This window comes from Notolepis coatsorum, assembly GCF_963971535.1.
Source record: "Notolepis coatsorum genome assembly, chromosome: 13".
Classification (NCBI taxonomy): domain Eukaryota; kingdom Metazoa; phylum Chordata; class Actinopteri; order Aulopiformes; family Paralepididae; genus Notolepis; species Notolepis coatsorum.
The window spans coordinates 17,803,618-17,821,249 of NC_140177.1; the positions used below are offsets into that span (position 1 = coordinate 17,803,618).

The following is a 17,632-nucleotide window of genomic DNA, read 5'->3' on the forward strand; positions in this document are numbered from 1 at the left end:
TTTTTATCCAAAGCGACTTACAAGTTCTGTACAACAAGTCAGCAGGAAGGGTTTTCAAGTAGCCTACATGTTAGGTCGGGCTTAAAAAAAATTGCGCCGGACGGCTCCAAGTTTCATAGGGGGTGGTGTGAGCTGGGTAGTGTAGTTTTATGAAATTCAAAAGCCCATCGAAAGCCCTGGGTCTCCTCTTTCATAGGACTACAAACACAAATAACGGCGTAATTTCCGTCTTTATCCTTCGGTTTCCGACTCAATGTACTGAGATTTCTATAAACTCATATTTCGCTAATAACACTAAAATCATAGGTAAACAAACATAGTATGAAAATATACACTTTGACTGCTGTTTTGATAGGGTTAGGGTCTTTACTCTTGGCTACATTTGAAGAAAAAAAACGCTGGACTGTATTGATCTATTTATGGCATGAAACTATTGCCGCTCGGGCTTAAAACTATTTGTCCGGAATAAACCTTAAAACAAACCTATTTGGGTTGATTAAACATTAAAAACGTTAAGTTCATTGACACTTCCCATAAGTCTCTACGACAAACGGAATAATGTTTAGGTATATTAATGACACTAGGTTCACTATGACATGTTGTTAACAGATGCCAGAGAGCTGATTACCACTGATTTTTGTGTTCAAAAAGTGTAACTTTATCCTGAATATGTTTTTCAATGGACAATGATGGAAATTAAGTAAAATAAATACTTGTTGTTGACCAATGTTGACCAATTTGAAAAATATTCCAAAATATTTGCATCCCTGGACTGCTGTCAGCCTCTGTGCCAAGTTCCAGTAGAGGTGTAGTATGTAGTATGTAGACTTTATACTTGATGACATCATTTTTCCTTCTCTGGTTTCTGTCTTTGGGAGAGAGAACTGTCTTAGGCCATGCAAATAACTATACATTTACATTTCTTATTTGACTGAATTCAGTTGAAAATGAATTGAATCCAACAATGCCTATCCTTTTCTGTGTGTGATACACTGGGTGTTGTTGGTAAAGCAAATGCCCTATCCAAGTGTTGGGAGACCACAGGGGTCTTGAGACCCTGCCCTTTTCCCAGGCAAAAAGTGACCCCGTTTTGGCTGTTGATAATTGTATTTTATGTGTATTTTATATATGTATTTTTTCATTATTCCTTTATTGGAATTCTATCAAATATAAAAATGGAAATCTATAGTAGTATACCAGAAAAAAAAGAGGTAAAAAATAAGGGGGTCAAAACATTTATATCCCATTATATTTGTGTCAGCGGGTACCTGAATGTTGGCTTTTCCTTTACATAAATAAAGACGTTTTCCACGTGCAGAAAAGGCTGTGTTTGACGCTCAAAATTCCTTGGGGGAGGACACGGACCCCTGCTTAAAATTTTGTAACCGAACCTACACCCTTGCCTTCGGATGTTTGGTTTCATTCCCTGCAAGCAAAAACTATAGTAGACTTTTCCAGGGATTGGAAGAACAGAGAACAGAGAGAGCGTGTTTGTTTCCTCCGTGGCTTTATTGGCACGACGAATGATCGTCTGGCCCTCCACTCAACGAGGCTTTCCACAGGAACACAATCTCTCTCTCTCTCTCTCTCTCTCTCTCTCTCTCTCTCTCTCTCTCTCTCTCTCTCTCTCTCTCTCTCTCTCTCTCTCTCTCTCTCTCTCTCTCTCTCTCTCTCTCTCTCTCTCACATACTCTCTCTCACACTCTCTCTCTCTCCAATCGTCCTGCCTCAATCAGACAGACCTTCAGTCGCTGGATCGCCATGGCGACTGGCCTCCGACGCAATGTGGAAAGGAAGCTAGAGGAGGATGAGTGCCGAGCCCTCCTACGGACCTGCCCCCCCAGAGAGAGCCCCGTGGGGGGCAGACTAGAGACCTCACCGTTACCCCCCCCCCCCCCCCCCCTATGTCCCGCTGGGTGTTTTGGTAGTGAGGGGGGGATTAATCAATCCGCCTATATTTTCATTTCCAAACCTTTATTTCAACTATTAAGACACTGAGGTTTACCCTCATTTATAGCAACGACGGGCTTACAGAACAAGACCCAGTTTTATCAGCAATTTCATACATATAGGCACAATGAATAAGATTAAACAATAATAAATCAACTAAGCCAGTTACAAGTCGACACACAGTGGTCGGAGATCATACTTTTAAATGCAGCAAGAGAAGGAAGAACCTTCAGCTTCAGAGTCAGCCGGAGGTGTTGGAATCATCAAAGGAAAAAGCAGTTTTTTCTAGTTCAGCATGGAAGAAATAGAGAGCACGTCTATCAATCCTCAAGTCGACATCTCTCTACCTAACAAGCATAGAAGATGAGAGAGATGAGGGAAAAGTGCATCTTCTCACGACCCAGAAAAAACCTGTTTGTGTTTATTCTAGACTGTTTGTTCCGTAACCACCTCGTATAAGCTGCCTCGCCTAATTTCGAGGAACGCTCAGAGAATTTTTGGAGGAAATAAATGGATGTTTGATTGGAGCTGCGTCTGTGTGAATATCCTAAATGTTGAAAGAGGACGACAGAAGCTCGTTCCGACGCCGCCCAAACAGGCAGCGTGAGATTTGGTTGTCCATTTTGTTTTTGACAAGCGCCGTTCAAAAGCTCTTGATTGGCCTCGATGTGAGGCTGCCAACGTGGGATGACTTCATAGGAGCACGCTGGTATAATTGCAGGGCTGTCAAAGAGGAGGCAGGAAGCTCGATAAAATGTTCTCACATGAGTGACGCATGTCATTACAATGTCCTCGCCTCGGTGTGGAAGAAAGGAATGTCAGAATCACGCCTCGCTGGCCTCAATATGGGAGGTTTGCGTGTGCATGTATGCACTGTGCGCGTGTTTGTGCGTAATGTATGCATGTGTGTGTGTGTGCGTGTGTCTTTCTATGCATCATTAGACTCATACTCAGATGCTTGCGTTAGCATCAAGAGTCGGATGGCTATTTTAAAGCAATGTGGAGGAAGCGTTACAATTTCATCACATTTGAAAACCTCAACAGATTTGCTTGGGGGATTATTTGAAGATTAAACGGGACTTTGAAGAAGTCTTTAATCATTGCACAGATTGACAATGTGGCATTGTCGTTAGCGACACACACATGCGATGGGTGGCACACACAGATGCAATTTTTTTGGGTCGCAGATGAAATTCTGTCTCTGCGCTTGACCCATCCCCTCGTCCTTCTCCCCAAGGGCAGCCGGCTCCATTACATCCGTGGGACTGGCCTAAAGAACCATGGCAAAGAGTCCACATAGACTTTGCTGGACCATTGGAGAACCACATGTTCTTAGTCGTAGTCGACACTCATAGCAAATGGCCTGAGGTTGTCGTCATGACGAACACCTCCTCTATGAGAACCATCGAAGAACTATCTTCAGCCACTTTGGCAACAGCTTGTTAGTGATAACGGCCCACAGTTTGTTAGTGTCTCTTGAGTTGATGCTACCCCCCCAGCATACCATGGCAAAGAAGAGGATGCTGGCTACTACTGACTAGTAACATTACTGCAACAGTATATTGGTGTTTATTGCTTGTTTAGTGAACATTTACTGTGGCTTGCAGGAAAGGGAGGAAGTGTGAAAGCTAAGACATCCCCCTCACAGCCTTCCACGTCCTGTACAGAGTCAGCATTCGATTTTGAGTATCACGATACCGGTTCTAAAACAATACCATGGCAAAAACCTAAAATATCAGGAAAAGTAATGGCTTGTTTGTAATATTAGATGACAAAACATGGAAATGTTTTAATTAATAATATTTAGATGCTGTTAATAAACTAAAATAATAAAATTATTGATACAGCTGCTGAGCTATAATGTAGCTAATCTACATTTGTTATTGTATTATGTGTTATTCCTCCACTCTACAATATGTTAATGATATAATAATATATTTAAAAAGATGATATATATACATATGTAAATCAATATCTTCCTTTTGAATAAAATAGGCTCAGGAATCAGGATTGTCAGCCTTTCATGGTGTAATGTTTGGCTACTAGAGAGAGAGAGAGAGGTCTCGGCTCAGCCCCTCCCTACTGTTTGAAAACAAAACTTCTTTTCGGCTCCTGGATTAGTTGTAACTGCTTTGGGACCAGCTTGGTTGACATTAGCAGCTAACGTTAGTTTAGGTCATCATGTGTGCTCCAGTTCCCTCTTTTAACCCTTCTGCCTTGTTAGGTAACTGACAGAGTTGGCACATCAGTGCATGAAAATATTGCATCACGTTCAAGGTAATAAAAAACGTAATTTGTAATATTTCGTTCCAATAAATTTTTTTATGAATACCACTATGAACCTACCTCAATATATCTATCAAAGATTCCAAAGATTTCTGAATTGTAACCCCTTATATTCCCGTTTGTGTTAGGGTTAGGGTTATGGTTAGGGTTAGGGTTGGGGTTGGGGTTAGGGTTAGGGTTAGGGTTAGGGTTAGGGTTAGGGTTAGGGGTTAGGAATGCCTAATGGCATTAAATAAATCACTAGGGTGGTCAAATGGGTAACTTTTCTGTTAGAGATTTTCAAAATACAATCTTTTCAAATTATGTAAATATATGAAAAATAAGCAAACGGACCAAATTTCATGACATAATCATCAACACAGCCACCGTTGTACACACACACACACACACAAAAAAGCACATGCAACCAACGAATGCACTCATTTGAAATGTTTAAGAATCTTTCGACTTCTGGAAACCCTTCACTTCTGCAAAGTGACTTCTGGAAAACCCACATCATCAAAATCATTAATTCCAGTCAGCCGCCACCGCAGCCACAAGGAATAAGTCACGTCTTTGATGACTGCTGTCGAGATGGAAAACCACGTTGAGCCAATGTGATTTGGGACTCCCCGTTAGAAAAAAGGAGTGCTATTTAGCTAAACTGTGGAATAACGGTCTTATGTTGTTGTTGACATTAGCAATCACAGCAACAAACCAGACAAGACGTCAACTGTAGCTGTAGCCTACAGTCGCCAGACCCGTAGGCGGGTGTGATAGCATTACCGTTACATTTTGTATAATATTTCTGTAATCGAGAGAATTTTTTTTGCTCCCGGTAGTGTATCACTGTGTGATTCGACCGAGACATCACATGAGAATACCCGGAAAACTGGACTTTAGTCACAAATGCGAGGGAAACGAAACGTTGAGTCAGAATCATGATACATTTGCGCACATAGCATAGCAAATGCTGCAGTCACAAAATGGTTAGGAGAAGTTAGACGTACGTAGTACCTACTTAAGGCTCTCACATAGTCAGGCGGAACGTACGCTGACCGGACTCCCCGCGGCATGTCTGCAGTCGTTTAAGCTTTCATAGTCAAGCGTACCTCCGCGTACCAATTTCCTACATGTCTCACGCCAGTTTACAAAACAATGTTCACGCTGTTTACACTTCTGTCATGGCGTCGTCATCCGATGTCAAAATAAAGAGTCTAGGTTATCTCCGTTTCCATGATTCTGAAATAAAACTGGCAGTTTTACACACTTCATTTAGAAAAGCCATTCAAACTGCTCAAGTTTCTTCAGATGATGAAAAGATACATGGTCCAAATGTACATGAATTGGAATGGAGTCAAACTAAATTTAGCATCATCTACCTGCCAACGTTTTACCGGACCAATCCAACCCATTTAACCTTGATCTTGCCCTACTCTCTCTTGGCACGGAGTGTTCAGAGTAAAATGCAGATCGGTGTCACATTAAATGCAGGTCGATGTCAACCAAAAGGCAGAGCAGCCTTTTGTGAAAAATTGGAGCTTCGCGCTTGGAGTCCGCTTGGAGTATGCTTTGAGTACGTGCGGACCTCTGCGGAGTCCGGTCCGCGTACATTCCGCCCGACTATGTGAGGGCCTTTACCGGTCACAGGAGTCTTCAATAACGTTTGGATGGTAATCCATTTTGTGATTACATTTGTTGAAACAACATCTTTGTTGGCATCTTCTTATCTTATCTTCTTATCTCATCTCATTTTTAGTATGTGTAAAGATGGAGTGAAAAGTGTCTCTGTTCAGAGCATATTGTACACCACTTTATACTGCACACTTGTTGTCAAGCTACAAAAAAGCAAGTTTGCAGAGACTTCAAGTAGCTTATAATGATGCCATGAGAATATTACTTAAAATACCTAGATGGTGTGTAGTGCAAGTGAAATGTGTGTGGCTGCACATGGCAATACCTTCAAGGTGTTTTAAGGAATCTCATGTATAAATGTATCTGTCGGCTAAATGACTGGAAATTAGATCATTCTGGTTTTAACGGACAGTGCTACACGTTACCACTCATCTATCTGCCACCCACACTTATTGCCAAAAGGAAAGGCCACTTTAAATTAGTATTAGCAACAGTAACAGTGTATTGCACTACCAAAGCTACCTAGCATGTCCTATATGCTCTGTAAATAACTATTTACAGATACCGAGATGTCACACCATGTTACCTGTTACCTGTTACCTGTTATTGCACAATGTTTTTTGTATTGGATTCTATTATATGTTGTACCACTGTATTGCACATCGTTGCGGGCAAGACCACCCGCATTTCATTGTATACTCGTATGCCGTGACAAATAAAACTCTTGACTTGACTTGACTATGTGGAGATATTGGCACAGATGTCTATTTGTGGGACATTGATGTGTATTTTAAGTAAGGCTGTCAATCGATTAAAATATTTAATCTGGGCGCGGCTAGGTAGCGCATTGGACTAAGCACTCGCCTACCACCGCAGAGACTCTGGGATCGAATCCAGCTGTCAGCGGTACTTCCGACTTGGTCAGTCGTCCCTACTAACACAATTGGCAGTGTTAGCGGGTGGGAAGCCGGTGGGGTATGTGTCCTGGTCGTTGTAAACTGTGACTCCTACTGGTCGGTCGGGCGCCTGTTCAGCAGGGAGGGGATCTGGGGGAGATACCGTGAACCTCTGCACGCGTTACGTTCCCCCAGTGAAACTCCTCGCTGTCAGGTGAAAAGAAGCGGCTGGGCTCTCCACATGTATCGGAGGAGGCATGTGGTAGTTCTACACCCTCCCCAGGCCGACAGTGGGGCAATGCGCGCAACACCCAGGAAGGGAATTGGCATAACGACTAAATTGGGATGGGTGAAAAATACAGAAAGCCCAAAAATGTATAACTGCCTGGTTTTCTGTCTGGTGTTCTGCCTTGTGTTCTGCCTGTGAACATGTGACTTTATCTGGAAATAATTATTGAAGGGTTTGAGAACGAACTCTGGAGCCTCCATAGTAGTCTATTTGCCATCCCATAGAGCCCCATTGTGAACCCGGAAATTTCGGAACCACCAAAGTTTTATGATGGATATGGATAGTACGGATCCCCAGCACTCAGAAACTGCCGGATGCTAAATTGTAAATGTTGGGCAACTTTTTTTATTTGCATAATTAGCACACATTTGCATAATCGCCTAAATGGCCAAATCTCAGAAACTACTTGATCAATTTCAACAATGTTGGAGTTGTTTTGTGGGTTATTCGGGATACTGAATCCAGTTATTATACTTAAGAGAAGAAACAAGTTTCAAAATTGCAATATTTACTGGAATTTACCAAATTTTGGTGCAATTTTTTATGAATTTTCAGTTTATAAATGTTTCAGAAGATGCCGAATTTATAGATAATTTTCATGGAATGTTCAATTGTAAACAGAATGATAATAATAATAATAACTTTAATTACAATAACAATTACCTCATTGAGTCTCCAGGTAGACTAATGTTTATATTTAAGTGCAGTGGTCTGTAGCCACTCGCACCACCACCGAAGCTCCCCCCTCTGATGGAACAGTCCAGGGGGGGTGTGCGTGGCGTCACAATCCGTGGGCAATCTGCGCATGTGCATGGGGAATAGGTGCTTAAAAATGGGCTTTTTCTCTGCTGATTTAGTTCTGATCGATTAGGAATGGGTCGCGCCGTGTTCAGGAGATTCAGGCGCATACAAGTCTATTTGATCATGTCTCCAGCACGCCCACAGCCGTAGCTGCAATCACTTACATCACGGCTCTCATCCACATTCATTAATTTGGTCCCCCCGCTATCTCCTCCCCGATTTCAGAATCCCGGAAGACTATTGTTGATGAGTTGTTATCAAGAGCTGGCTACAATCCAGGAACAAAGATACAATGGTAAACCACTATCGATATCTTCCTCATTCCTGGTTGTGTCTGTGTGAAATCACTCCCCAAACAGGTTCAAATGTTCTCGAGGTCATGTCCTACAAAGTATCCTCTATACAGTCTGCCCCATTGTTCTGACCAGGATTATTACGTTCCTTTTGGCCTCCTTACTGACGTGGACACGAAACCCATCTATAGGCCTAGTTATCAAATTCTTGGTTTGCAATGGTTTTGCACCTTGTGGGTAAATAAAACCCCAGTTTTCATCTACAACTCCTGTTTCCTCATTGTCTCACTGCTTGGTCCCTAACAAGGAGAAATGGGCATTCTAAACACTCTGTGCAAGGCCTCTATTAGGCGGTAAATTGTTCTTTGTTTTCACAATGTGTGCCCTCTATCGTATCGAGATACATATTCCAAGTGTATGGAATAACACTCACCTTTAACATTCACTTTAAACACTACACCATATTGTATCTATTTATTAGTAAAAGATTTGCACTACCTCTCTAACTCATCTTTGCATTTGTTTGCATTGTGTACTTGTACTAGTTTGTATATTTTGTATAGTGTTTGGTCTTTATTTTTTTTAACTTTTTTACTGTCTGAAGCACAATCTCAGGGGGCTCATACAGAACCAAGCATTTCACTGTAATGTACATTGTTGACAGAATTCGGCTATAGGGCGACAATAATGTGGTCAAGAGGCATGGTTTCTATCTTGAGCCTTAACTGGCGTGGTTTATTTATTCACATGGCAGAGCAGCGGTTCTACAGTTCTCCTCTCACTGAGAGGCTAGGGGAAAGAGAAATAATGGGAGGAGACATCTCTATTTATACTCGCCACCTGGTGGTGTTCCTGAGTGTCTCCGCCTAGAGCGCCCTCTAGTGGAAAAAGTTATATATGCAGTTAGACAGTTACTAACAATCCTACACAGAACCTCTGCCTTCAACATACATGTACCTTATATGTGACAAATAAGCTGGTCAGGAATGCCAGTAATATGGTGGGAGTGGAGCTAGACTCTTCCTCTGTCCGAGAGGAAGAGCCTTGCTAAGCTCCACGCCATCATGGACAACCCCTCCCACACGCTATACACAGACTTGGCTGATAGAAAGTCAATTTGAGGATAACAGGAGGGTTAACAAAACCATTTCAAATAATTTTAGCCCTGCTAGATAGAGGTAGCAAATAACTCTAAGGATGGCAATAATAATAATAAACGTTATTTGTACAAATTCCATAGAAGAATTGCAGCCCAAAGTGCTTCACAGCAGAAAATACAATAGAATACATCAAATGAGCATAAAATAGACAGAATAAATGCAATGCAGAAAATAAAAATACAAGATGAAGTAGATGATCGTAGTGTTCTTGGGGGCATGTAGTTGACAAGAAAATTGCCAATATAGCTTGGTCTGGTTCCATTTAGGGCTTTGTACATAAGGAGGAGGACCTTCAAATCCATTCTAAATGTTACCGGAAGCCAGTGTAATAGCCTAGCTGAGAGTTGAATAAGTTGAAGTATTTTCTTCAGTCGGCTTGGAATAAAGGCATGGATCCGTTTTTCCAGCATCCTTTTGATTTATAAATGGTTGTACTTTAGCTTTGTTTCTAAGGTGGAAGAATTATGTTTTTGTCACCTTGTTAATGTGGGACTTAAAGCTTACAGTAGACCTGAGTCTATGATAACCAAGACTTGTAAGCAAGGAGTAAGTTTCCCCATAATATTATTCAGCAGAATTTCTCTTGAAATTGAAATTTGGTAAATTCCAGTAAATATTGCAATTCCAAAACTCTTGAGTATCATAAATGGATTCAGCATCCCGAATAACCCCCAAAACCACTCCAACATTGTTGAAATTGATCAAGTAGTTTCTGAGATTTGTCCATTTAGGTGATTATGCAAATGTTGCTAATTATGCAAATAAAAAAAGTTGCCCAACATGTACAACTTAGCATCCGGCAGTTTCTAAGTGCTGGTGACCCATACTATCCATATCTATCATAAAAGTTTGGTGCTTCCAAAATTTCCGGGTTCATTGTGTTGGCAAATAGACTATAGCCCAAGGTTGGGTGCTAGTGGTGGTGAAGGAGGCAATTTCCACCCTACATTATGGGAAGCGCTTTGAGTGTCTAGAAAAGCGCCATATAAATGTAATGAATTATTATTATTATTATTATTATTATTATTATTATTATTATTATTATTATTATTATTATTATTATTATTATTATTATTATTATTATTATTATTATTATTATTATTATTATTATTATTATTATTATTATTATTATTATTATTATTATTATTATTATTATTATTATTATTTTATTGTTAAAATAAGTGATCTACATGTTAAAATAATAGCTCTATATTTCTACAGCCTGATATAGAGTGTTTGGTCAGTGACATGGGTCTCTCAGTCCCTCCGCTCTGCAGTAAACACAAAATAAATGTCCTGGTATCCCCCCTTCCCACTATCCAAACTTTACTTACCGATATATATCTGTCCACATCTGTCTGTACATACCTGCATACATAATCCTTTTTTACAAATCATACATATTTGTACTACAACTCTGTACATTCATCCGATTAGCATTATTTCTCAGTCAGTAGTACTCATTTATATATTTTATACCCAGTTGAATCACCTGTACATTGTATATTACTATTGCACTTTACTGCTACATTTGCACTCTGGTTGGATGCCAAACTTATTTTTGTTGTAATGTACTTGATGATGACAATACATGAATCTAATCTAATCTAAAAAAAATTAATGATCTCACATTCATGCTGTAAATAACACTATAGAAAGAGAAGAATGGCACCTGGTTGTATTTGAGGTCATCACCTATTTTTGTTGTACTATAGGCCTACTTGTGCTGTATAATGACAATAAATTTGAATCTAATGTAATCTAATATTTGAATTAGTTCCATGATTCCATTAGGAAATAGTCAGGTGTAAATACTGAAGCTTTCGCTCCTCTGCTTGTTTTCCTCTGCAAACTCACAGTTGTTTTCCAGCCTTATAAACTCGCCGGGGTCCCGCGGCTCGCGCGGCCACAATACATCAACTGAAGCAGTAATCGCTGCACGCCTCTACCGTAAACAACAGGTGGCCCATCAAAGGGAAGGCGGTTACGGCTCAGTCTGACTCAGACGCGGCACAGAAACAACTGCTTTATTAGGATTATGTATGTGTTTCTTTTCTCTGTTATTGTCTGAGTGCGGGAGGGTGGCGCTGGGATTCGGTGCGTGAGTGCGGGAGTCGGAGGGTGTCAGGGAGAGACAAAGAGAGCCCATTTCCCGCCGACAGAACGAGAGCCGGGTAATGGCTCTGCATTGATATGGAAATGCAAACGAGAGAGAGCCGGGTTCAGGGCCGGTAAAACGGGGAAACTGGAATTGGAATATTGAATAGATGAAAAGAGTTTTTATTTGTCTTACTTAATTAGTAGAACGTGGGTCTGCTGTAAAAAGAAAAGAAAAGGATGGCACTAATGTCTTTTTTGTGTTTTCTTCAAGTTTCCATTTTCATCATCTGATAAGTAATGATCACAAACCAAAGCTCCACCATAACAATCCCCCCTTAAATGGCATTTCATGGTTTGCTTTAACACATCATGGTTTATTTGGACAAGTATGTGTCTCCTGCACCGTGACACATTATATTTGAGAAACAATCATGGCACAAGGCTCTCTCCACCCCCTCCCACCCCTCACTGAATAATTATACTTAATGCGCCTCAGGCGGGAAGTGAAAAGCAGTTGGTCGCAGAATGGAACTGCTTCCTCCCCGGCGTTCCTCGTGGCAGCAGCTGTAACACGTCAGTCATAATGGCTGCTCTGAATCACTGTTCTATTCCCAGATAGATGTTATTAGGCACGACTCCTCTGTCTCACCACCTCTCACGGTGGACGTCCTGGTGGGGACATTACGCTGCACACAGCCAGGAACGCAGGGCCGTGCCACGGCAGCAGGAGAATACTACTGGGTAGGGCTGTACCGAATGCTTAGAAGCTTCGAAGCTTCGATCATAATGTTGACATTCTAATTCTAAATCAACATTTGAATTTTTTATTTTTTATTAAAAAAAACTTTTTTTAATCTTTTTTTTGTGTCTATTCAATCTGTTGACAATGGGGGTTTTCTTCACAGTTGCAGTTAAAGATTAGGCTACACTAATATTATAATATTATACTATAAGACGTCACCATCACTTTCATACCAACCGTGCCCTTATTGGATTATTTATGTTGACGAAACTGATGAGTTATATTCATTAAAGAAAGTTGATTTAATAAAAGAAAAATACTAATTTTATCAGATTAATCACTTTATTCAAATTGAGGATTTAGTTAAAAAAATAAAGTAAGTAAATAAGTAAAAAAAAAGAAGAATTATAGACATTCGAAGCTTCGTTCGAATACTTCAATCGAAGCTTCGAATGTTAAAAAATTACATTCGGTACAGCCCTACTACTGGGAAACAAACACATTTCTTGGGTGGACTGAGGAGCTAGTGGTGCTCTGAGGCTCTTTATGACTCACAGTGTGGCAGCTCTTTATCATGATCTGCGACCTTTATCAATGAAATTGTATGTGTTTTAATTGATTGGTTATCCTTACTTTTGTCTCATCTTTGTCATCTTATTGTTATGATTTTATGTGCCTTTTTTCTGCTTATTTCTGTATGTACTTTCGACGTGACTGTAAATGAGGGAACCTCAGTTGCCTTTCGAGTTTAACCCCTTAAGCCAGATTGGCCCGGTACCGGGTTGAGATTTATTTCACATGTTGCATTTATTTTTCAAATGTAGCCAAGAGTAAAGACCCTAACCCTAGCAAAACAACACTCAACGTGTATATTTTCAGTACTACGTTTGTTTACCAATGATTTGAAGTGTTATTAGCTAAAAATGAGTTTATAAAAATCTCTGCGCATCCCGGCCGAAGCCGGATGATTTAGACGTGAGGAAATGACGCCGTCATGTAATCGTTATAGTCCTAAGAAAGAGGAGACCCAGGGCTTTCGATGGACGTAAGAATGTCATAAAACTACCCAGCTCACACCAGCCACTGTCAAAGCTGCAGCCAGCTGACATGGAAATAAATTATTGATATTATCACGTTTCGTGATTATATCTCACGGGTCAAACAAACCTGAATGTTATTAAATACTATGTATATTGTTTCTTTACCTTTCTGTGAACGTCTAGGAAAAAAAAACTGTCACAATCTGGTGAAAAATGGTGGAGCTATGGACATTATACAAAAGTAACTGTACTTACAGTAGATTTCATTCACAGTATTTGTATAACGGGCGCCTGGTGGTACTAAATCCAGATTTAACTCTGCCATTGGAAAGAGGAGATTTGGCCTGATCCATAGATGTATGACTTGGCCATAATAAGGTAATTCATAGGCCTGATATTCTATATTCTATATTCATATTCTATAGTGCCACATTTCCCTCAGGATGAATAAAGTATTTATATTCTATTCTATTTCTATTTCAAATCACATGTGTCAGGATGGCAAAATGCAGTACTGTATCTACAAACCCCCCCTGTAAATCATCTGCCCTTTATTCATTTGCTTATTCATTTTCATAGCGGTCACAGAGGCACTTCACTTAGCAAAAACGAAACGCCTCTCCTCTGTCCTGATTCTCCTAGACCTATCTGCAGCCTTCAACACAGTCAACCATTAGATCCTCCTCGCGTCCCTCGCAGGAATGGGAGTGGCTGGATCTGTGCTGACATGGCTGACATCATACCCCAATGACCGCTCCTACCAAGTGTCATGGAGAGGGACCCTGTCGGCAACCCACCCCCTGCGGACGGGTGTCCCCCAGGGCTCGATCCTAGGACCCCTTCTCTTCTCCCTCTACACTAAATCTCTGGGTAACATTATCATGTCTCATGCCTTCTCCTATAATTTCTATGCCAATGATACTCAACTCTTCCTCTCCTTCCCTCCCTCGGATATCCACGGCTCTGAGCGGATCTTGGCCTGTCTGTCGGACATCTCCACCTGTATGACGACCAACCACCTCAAACTGAACCTAAGCAAAACAGAAAGAACAAATCCTCCCCCTTGACCGACCTTTCCATCACAGTCGAGAATGCAGCTGTGACTGTGTCCCAGACGAACCTTGGTGTTGTCCTTGACGACCAGTTGAACTTCTCCGCTCACATTGCAGCGACAACCAGAACCTGCAGATTCCTCCTGAGCAATGTCAGAAGGATCCGCCCCTTCCTGACAAAAGAAGCCACCAACTCCTCGTCCAATCAACAGTCATCTCCCGCCTCGACTACTGCAACACACTGCTTGCTGGTCTTCCGGCCACTGCCACCAAGCCTCTTCAGCTCATTCAGAACACAGCGGCCCGCCTGATCTCAAACCTACCGAAGTCAGCCCATGTCACCCCACTTCTTAGGGACCTGCACTGGCTCCCCATTACCGCACGAATCCGCTTCAAGGCCTTCGACCTGGCATACCGTGCGGCAAAGGGAACAGCTCCCGCCTACCTCCAGTCAATGGTCTCTAACTACACACCCTCAAGACCCCTACGCTCTGCATCTTCTGGCTGTCTCAGACCCACTCCTATCCGAGCTCCGGGGAGGGTCATCAAGGAGAAGCCGCCTATTCTCAGTCCTTGCCCCACAATGGTGGAACGAACTGCCCACCACAGTTAGGACAGCCGAAACCCGTCCGATCTTTCGCCATCGACTAAAGACGCACTTCTTCAACCATTATCTTCAACCATAAATGTTATTCTAAGTTTCTAACCCTAACTAACCTTACTGTCATGCACTGTCATATACTAAGTTACTCAATGTTACTCAGCTGATAGAGTTGTGCCCTTCCTGATGACTTGTCGTACAGAACTTGTAAGTCGCTTTCGATAAAAGCGTCCGTTAAATGACTAAATGTAAATGTAAACATTTATGACATACACGACATACAAATACAAGATATAAACAGTAAACTGTACAGTACAGTACTGTTTAAGAGACAGTTTCTAAAAGAGAATGTATACATTTGAGGGGGAGGAAACTGTATATTGGAGGGGGTGGGGTGGGGTGGGGTTGTTGGACATTTACCGGGGCCAGTTTCGAATTGGAGCCTCCCGTAGGTGCTCTTTGAGAGCGGTTTTGAAGGTGGGTACGGATTAACATTATTTTACGGCTGTGGGTAGGGCATTCCACATTGTTATGGCATAATTGCGAAACGTGTTTAGTCCCTTGTTTGAGCCGAATGATTTGTGGAACTCCCTCTGCTGTTGTGGTCGTGGTATTCACTGACCTTTGGGAAGTATTTCGACATGTCATTTTTGTGTCGTATTCATACTTGAAGAAGACCAGAAAGGTCGGTCGAAACGTCGTATCTACTGCCTTTTTTGTCAATTAAAACACCTTGGAACAACAAGTGAATTGCGAGCCCCGCTTTGTTTTTTATGTATTACTGTTTTTACAGTTTGGCTCAGCACCAAGAAACGGAGGATGTGCGTTATATATTTGTTCTGAGTATTTTGACATGTACATGGGTATCTTAGTGGTGTAGTGTATCTTGTAGACCAGGCCCATTGCAAGTTGCTGTACTCTGTCGTCTACTTTAAGCCATCCTAGGTTGTCATAATGGGCAGGGGTGAGATGGGTTTTAGGAGTAAGGTCAAGCAGTAGTCTGACCAGTTTGTTTTGTGATGTTTGTAATCTTTTTTTTGAACAAATGTTTTTTATTTTCCCTTTTTTTAACATGAAACAAGACAAACAATACAGTAAACGTAATAATCAATGATAAATCACAGGACAATAACAGAAATAATAATAACAATAATGACAGTCCAGTAATTAAATCAGAATGAATGTAGATTAAAAGACATAAAAATAATAAATACAATACATGGGCTCTTGCTCGCTTAATTTTGACCACCTGCCGAAGTCATTTGTGATCCTGTCTAGCAATCCGGAGTAATTATACTTCACCGTTTGGCTTATCCTAGGGAATATTTCAACTCCAAGACATCTAAAGTGTTCTACCATGGGTATATTTGCTGGGAGGGTGGTAGCCTTGAGTGGAAGGAAGGTCGATTTTGGCCAGTTTATCTTAAATCCTGATAGATTGCCAAAATCATCTATTACTTTTAGAAGATGAGGTAGGGAAGTGGCAGGATTTTGCATGAACAAGATTACATCGTCTGCATATAAGCTAGTGTGATGCTGTGTGCCCTTAATTGAGATCGGTGCTATGGACTGGGATTGTCTTATGTACTGTGCTAAAGGTTCTAGGGATAGAGCAAATAGTCCGAGACTAAGAGGACAACCCTGTCTGGACGAGCGCAACACAGGGAAGAGTGGAGAGCAGAATTTACCTGTTAAAATCATGGCCGATGAATCTGTATATAGTACTTTGATCATATGAATGAACCCATCACCTAACCCCATCCTTCTAAGTACTGCCCATAAATAAGACCATTCCAACCTGTCAAAGGCTTTCATCGCGTCTAAGGATAATACAGCCATAGGAGGCGCGGCATCATTGCTGGCATCTATCACATGCAGTAACCGTCTAATATTATCCGTGATCAGACGGCCTCTTATGAAGCCTGTCTGATCAGGGTAAACTAAAGATGTCATATGCTTTTGAAGTCGGATGGCTAGTACCTTAGCGTACAGCTTGAGATCGGTTCCAAGGAGGCTTAAGGGTCTATAACTGCCGCATTCGGTGGGGTCCTTATCTTTCTTAAGTAGGACAGATATGAGTGCCATATTGACATCCCTGGAGAAGTTTCCCTTTTTGACTGAGTATAAAATCATATCAAGTAATAGGGGTCCAATTACATCCCAGCATGAGAGGTACAGTTCGGGTGGAATGTCGTCCCAGCCAGGGGCTTTACCACATTGCAAGTCAGAAATAGCCTCCCTAAGTTCCTCTAGTGTAATAGGTGCATCTAACCATTTAGCATCTTCCTCTGAGAGTTGAGGTAAGTTAATTTGATCAAGGAATTTCTCCAGTTTATTATGATCGAAGATCACTTCTGACTCGTACAGGTTAGAGTAAAGTCTTGTTGATTTTTTTGGGGTCGGTGGTAACCATTCCCTGTTGGTCCTTGATGGCAGGGATATCCGCAAATTGTTCACTGGATCGTATCTTCATAGCTAGTACGTGACTAGGTTTAGAGCCATGAAAGTAATAATGTTGTCTTGTTCTGTGTATTTGAAATTCAGATTGTTGTCTTAAGATGGAGTTAATCTCCTTTTTCAACATTTTAATTTGAGACTCCAGTCGACACGAGTAGTTGCGTTGTAAAGAGGAGAACAACGAAGAGTGAAGCTTGGAGGCAAAGATAGTAGTGTTATTCCTGATAAAACCCTTTACCGAGTTCCATAAAGTTCTGGGGTCTTGTACCGAACCCGCATTAAACTGCAGGTATTCAATGAGTTTATCTTTAAATTGCAGAATGAATTCATTGTTTTTCAACAGTGTCGAGTT

General features: G+C 41.3%; 1 protein-coding gene across 1 annotated transcript in view; it reads right to left on the minus strand.

Moving 5' to 3' along the window:
• Positions 1–17,632, minus strand: part of adcyap1r1a (adenylate cyclase activating polypeptide 1a (pituitary) receptor type I) — a gene marked incomplete at both ends in the record, with an annotated part of 172,939 nt that overhangs the window by 73,884 nt on the left and 81,423 nt on the right. The window lies entirely within an intron of this gene.